The sequence below is a fragment of the Talpa occidentalis genome, unplaced genomic scaffold (assembly GCF_014898055.3).
Source record: "Talpa occidentalis isolate TD23 unplaced genomic scaffold, MPIMG_talOcc4v2.1 talOcc4.8, whole genome shotgun sequence".
In the NCBI taxonomy this organism is placed as follows: Eukaryota; Metazoa; Chordata; class Mammalia; order Eulipotyphla; family Talpidae; genus Talpa; species Talpa occidentalis.
The window spans coordinates 109,204,298-109,210,297 of NW_023605194.1; the positions used below are offsets into that span (position 1 = coordinate 109,204,298).

Here is a 6,000-nt window from a genome sequence, read left to right on the forward strand (position 1 = left end):
AAAAATGGTGTCATGTTTTAAAGCAGATTATACAACAGAAATGTGGTCATGAAAAATGTGTCCTGTGTCAGGATCCGAAAATGTGTGTGCGAATACATTTTGACTTGTAGAAATGACTGTAGAAACATGGTCAAACATTAATGAAGACAAAATGCACTTTTTGTGCGTTACTGTGTGGTTGATGTTTCTTCTGCTGCAGGTGAAATAAGGAAGATGACAAGATTTGGGGAGTGGGCTCTATATTTCCAGCTCAGGGTTTCTTTTTTTCAACTTATGTAAGACTCGTCCCTGGGCAGTGCCCTGGGGGATCCGTCGTGTGTGCTCAGCTTGGTCTTCAGATGTCAGCGTCACCATCGACCACTGTGCCCCTTCCCTCTTTGTTCTTTCCCCATCCCCGTTGGTGTTTCCGTTCTGGTGGAATATGGGTTAGCTGGTGGCGGGTGCACTATGGTGGTAATACCTGATGGGGATACCTCAATGCTGTCTCAGCAGCAACATGGGTGGAGCTGGAAGGGATCATGCTCAGCAAAATAAGCCAGAAAGAAAAAGAAAAATACCAGATGGTCTCACTCATAGCAGGAATCTAGAAAACCTAAATAAGGGACCAGGAAAAAAGACTAATTATAATAAAGTAAAAATCAAGATCAACAAGCAACTATAAACCAGGGACATATTACAGTGGGGGGAAAAGGGAGTAGGATCAAAACAAGCGGGGGTGGGAATTGTATGGGGACTATAACCAAGATGAAAATGCATACATTGTGCAAAAATGAAAAATAATGTAAGAAATATATAAAAGAAAAAATAATTAATTTTAAAATAGTTTAATTAAAAAAAAAATCATCAGCGTCTCCCATAAGTGCAGGCTGTGTGGGATGTTTGAGGGAAAGGTTTTTTTTCTGACCAGAGGAATTAGAACTTCAGGGTGTCAGTGTGGAGAAGCTGTAGAACTTTGCCTTGTGCAGGCAAAAAACACACACACGAAAACACCGTCCTTGACCTTGGAACTGGGAATCTGAACTCCTGGACAAGGACCTTTCTCTTCTTCCCCAGTCCAACAGCGCTTGTCATGTTTCCCTACAACTCCCACACTTCTGGAAAAGAAAAATCATTACCTCTACTGCACAGTCACTCCTTTAGCTTAAAGGTCGTGTGTGTGTGTGTGTGTGAGAGAGAGAGAGAGAGAGAGAGAGAGAGAGAGAGAGAGAAGGCACACCAGCTCAAACACCTCATCCTATTTTTTTGTTTTTGGATAGGAGTGTGGTATTAATTAATGTATATAAAACCAGGGGAACACATGTAGGCTATTTCCAGAATGAATGATTCAGAAGGTACATCAAGAGTTCCAGATTTATAATTTTAAATAGTAATGAGTATTAATAAGTTATTACAGAAATATCAGAATTAGTTGAATTTGCTGATTAATAGAATCAAACTAAGATAGTATATGGCAAGCTGTCCTCGGCTCTACAGATTCTTTTATTCTTTGTGTTTGACCCTTTTAGGTGCATATTATTTCTTATAATATCCCCAAGGATTGCATAGCAAAATGTTAAAGTAGACTTTAAAGAACCAGGTCACACTTGGCAGAGATGGATTTGAAATAATTCTTTTATCACTTAAATCAAACCGCACCACTTTTCAAATAAGTGGTCAAAACTGTGTTTAACTTGTTTGACCATTCACTTGCATAACAGTAAGTACAGTTATTAAAGACAGAATGAAACCCCAATTAAAAATTAACTTGGCTCCCTAATTTCTTAAACTAAATTTAGAGATCAGTCACTTCTTTCTGTTGGGAGCCTGCTGTGTTTTTGAGCTTGCCAGGACTGTCTGGGAGTGAAGTCATTATCAGAGAGAGCAGACAACAGCCCTACCCTCAGGTAGACCTTTGGCCTCTTGCTTTGGGATGCTCGTGAGGTTTGGTTGTAAGTATTAGAGTTTTCCATGAGAAATTATTTCTCAGAATCTAACACTTGCTTCTTTCTGTCTCATACTAAAATATTCAGAGGACAGTAAAATTAAGATAATCTGTTAGTTATTCTTAAAGAGGATAAATCTATTAATGCTTTCTCATGCTTTGCCTCCTAAATTTAAAATCCCTAAATTAGTAGAGAGATGTGTCAATTTTCCCTCCAATTAACCCACAAAGAATCATCTTTCAGGTACATTATTCAGCACTGCTAATTAAAAGTCTACACGCTATCTCCTCTTTTTTAGCTAAAACCAAATTTATGATGTGTTGAAACAGTCAATGGAGGACAAGTAAATCAATTAGTAGATTAATTTCATTGTACTCTTATCATATGATTAAACTATGAAACCTATCCCTATCTCACACTAAGTAAATGCTTGGACAGAAAATGAGCAAGTTTATGTTGCGGACAATCCTGTCACCCAGCTGATTCTGTGCCTGGAGTCTCAACTGCGAAACTGTCTCAAATGCCACCAGCCCATCAGTGACTCGCTTCTGCAAGGACAAATGTAAAGAGTTGTCATTGGTTTTGTGTGCGCAGATTTTCTAAGATTCACATACTGTTTGTCCATAATATGCATTTATTTATGTATGTTTCTTCCATTTGACTATAGGTCTTTTGGGGAAAGAAATCTATTTGCTATTTTGTTTATGCTTTTCCATGTTCTCTGTCCAATGTAGATCTTCAGTAAATATTACTGATTTATTTTCTAACTGCTGATCACTGTTCCATGATGATTTTTGCTTCTTTTTTTTAAGTGATAAGATATCATGATCTCCCTGGTAGGCTAGGCTAAGAATGTCTTCCTTCTAAGATCGTATGAATATTGTGGAGACAACCAGGATTGAAAGGCTCTAATAGAAGTCCCCACCACATTTGTGATACAGTCTAAGGTTTCTGATGTCTTCCTAAGGAAATATCAAGGATGTGCTTCTTCCTTACAGGAGAGGCATCTTTTCATAAATCAAAGAAAGTATAGGTTTTGCTGCTTTGCTTTTGGAATATAGGACTGGGTGATGCATCCCTTTAAGCCTATCAAAGGACCGATCACACGTTCAGAGAGTCTGAAGTTATGCAGATTCATATTTAATTATGTTGGCCAATTATTTTGCTACACTCACAGGAAGGAAGAAGGGTGACATAGACAAGGATTCCCAGACCGCATACACTACTGCTGTCCCTCCCAGCCATCGCTCCCATGCCTGCATAGCCTCGTATTCTTGTTTTTTACAAATGAAACTTTCATCTGTGAAAAGAATAGCATTAAAGTGCAACAGAAGGAAGCTGTGTTTGGCATTGAGAAGATGATGGAAATGCTTACAATTTAGAAATGCAGTTTTTGCTTCTCCAGAAGGAAAACGTCTCAATCTCATTGTGTTTACAGTAAAAGCTCTAGACATGTTTTTATAGTCTTGACTCCAAACTGAATGGCTGCATTACTCTGGGGAGTGGGCGCTCTGCTGTTTAGTTCCTTTGGGTTAATATTATTTTTCACAAAGAATACGTGTATTATATTTGCATTTCTAAGTCATGGCTATAATAGGGACACTATTCAGAATAAAATTTAAAGGGGGCTTTGCAACCTTTAATGAAGATCAACCCTCTATTCAATATGCTATTTTCTTATGCAAGAATAGAAATTTTATGAATGATAAAGTTAAGTATCTAAATCTATTCCCTTTATTAATATTTCTCAGTAAGAGTGAGGGGCAATTTATAAAAGGCTGAAGTGATTTTGTTTTAAGGTTGCATTTGTGGTTTCATATTTGTTCAGACAGAGTAAATCCTGTGATCATTCTCAAACGAAACTTTAACTTCATGTTTCTACTCCAGGAAATTAGGCAGAGGATGTTGTGCTCCCACTCCCAGGAGTGCAGCTTTTTATTTGACTGGACAACCAAAGGGATAGGCTTCAAATGATTTTTTTTATGCCCCGAGAGCCGCTTTGAGAAAGCTCTCCCTCCTGCTCTCCACCAGGCGCCTGTGTTTTGCAGTCATGCCATCAATCCCTTCACCCGTGCCCTTGTGCGAGCTTTCATTCAGCTAGATGCTTGCGGACCGACCACCATACTAATAGCTGCTTGGTGGAGCCCCCAGCCTTGCAGTGACGCGCACCAGGAGAGCACACACTGAGGCTAGTGCTTCCATTATTTCAAAACCAGAGTTGGCTTGCTTCGCCACAGCCTCCTACAGAAGAGTTGCTTCTGTAGGAGTCTCCTACAGGAGACTTGCCCTGGGGCTGAGATGCTGCTCCCTCAGTTGGTCAGGCAGACAGAACCCTGTCTCTGTGAGAAGAGGCAGCCCCGGCTGTGATGCTGGGCTGCTGCACCTGCAGGGCGGCGTGGCCAGCTGTCATGGCCAGCTCATCTCTTGTCTTTCCTGACCTCTTCTGACCTCGTTTCATCCATAAGTAATGTCTGATGTTTCATCTAGTAGATGATAATAAAATTATTAGGGTCCTGCAGTTGACCAGTTGGCCAGATGAGCATGGTGCACAGCCTCTCCCAGATGCCCTCCATGCCTGACAGATGGGTCTGTCAGTGGTATTTAAAGACATGGCATGTGCCAATTTCTTTTCAGGCCCCTTTAAAACTGCACCAGCCAACTTAAGTTTGAGAGAGACGGTCAAACAATGTTACTAATATAAAGCTTGAGAAAACTACTTAGAGGAAATAAACAGAAGAGAGTTTAAAAAGGATGTGATGCGGTCTGCAGGATGGGTGTGTTTGGGCCATTGTCCTTGAAACTGGTCTCTGCAATATGCTTTTCCAATCATCTCAGTCCTTTTACCTGAAAATCCAGGACCCTGTTCTCCCACCTAAGCATGAAAGTGTGAATATGAAAGAGACCCCTCAAGTTTGACATGACTCCTGAATTTCAGTCACTTGCCATCAAGCGGATGGCCTGTGCAGTGCCCAGCCTGCTCAACTGTCCCTGCCAGCCATGTTGCCTATTGCTTCTGTGGTAACCTCAGCAGGAGGCAGTGGACCACTACTCCTGCAGGATGGGGAGCTCACTACCTGCCCGAGGCTCCAGGCATGGACTGTCACTCCTGGAAGCAAATACACCTTATAACTCCATACACAGTCTGTGTATGTCACTGGGAGGCCAAGGTATCAGCATTATAGGCCACTTCCTAAATACATACACCTCAGCTCTACAGAGGGATGGGCACATGGTTCCACAGAGCACAAGTCAGGAGCTTTTTTCTTGCTTAAAATAAATGGGTCACTTTCTGTCTCTCAAAATAAAAGAATAAAAGTGATCTTTGTACTCTAGCAACAATTTTTAATCTAATGCTTTTTACAATGGGCCGGGGTATGCACTCCAGTTTTGTCATTTATTTTATTTATATTGAAGTAACTTGTTTCAGGTGTTGATGACCATTCGTCACCGATTTTGGTTCATGTATTCAGGGATCTTTTCAATGATCTTTTTAGGTGCGGTGAGAGGTGACATGGCAGGTGAGGGCAGGGCTGTTGTGCTCACAACGCTCACCATGCAGGAGGGAAGAAGAATGACATTTCTCCCAGGTGTCTTACTAAGAACTGAGTTCCTCTGACTGGGTTAAAAACCTGGGCTTCTCAGCAAGTTGCCTTGGAACTGCCCATGTCAGGTAAGACAACACTGGAAGGGTAAGGAGGGCATGCAGGTGGCCGCTGGCGGAAATTTTTAGGTAAAGCTCCATTCTGCTCTGCTAAGTCCCTCAAAGTGCTTCCTTGAATCCAGCGTCTTTTCTTCAGCTGGCTATTGTTGTCCCACGTAGAGAATCACACGTATCCTAAATTATCTCCCTGCTCCACTTTCTCCTAAAGAGGCAACATTCCTTGCTCACAGCTCTCGGGAGCTCTTACACAAAGAACATCAGGTCGTGTTACTCTTCTCATTGCTGGAAGCTTCCATTTGGCTTCTTGTTGCCTGTCGGGTAAATTCTAAATGCCTTCTTTTAGTATGTGAAGCTTGTAGAATCTGCTGCAAACCTCCTTCCCTCATTCGGTATCATTCTGTCCCGCACCCCACCCCT

At 41.5% G+C, this 6,000-nt stretch overlaps 1 long non-coding RNA gene across 1 annotated transcript in view; it reads left to right on the top strand.

Annotated features, from left to right (window-relative positions):
- The window catches only part of LOC119234541 (uncharacterized), a 77,905-nt gene extending 72,324 nt beyond the window's left edge, over positions 1-5,581 (top strand). Inside the window, exon 5 of the long non-coding RNA XR_005122644.2 lies at positions 5,417-5,581. This is a non-coding gene — a long non-coding RNA (uncharacterized LOC119234541). The remainder of the gene's footprint in view (positions 1-5,416) is intronic.
- Positions 5,582-6,000: the final 419 nt, after the last annotated feature.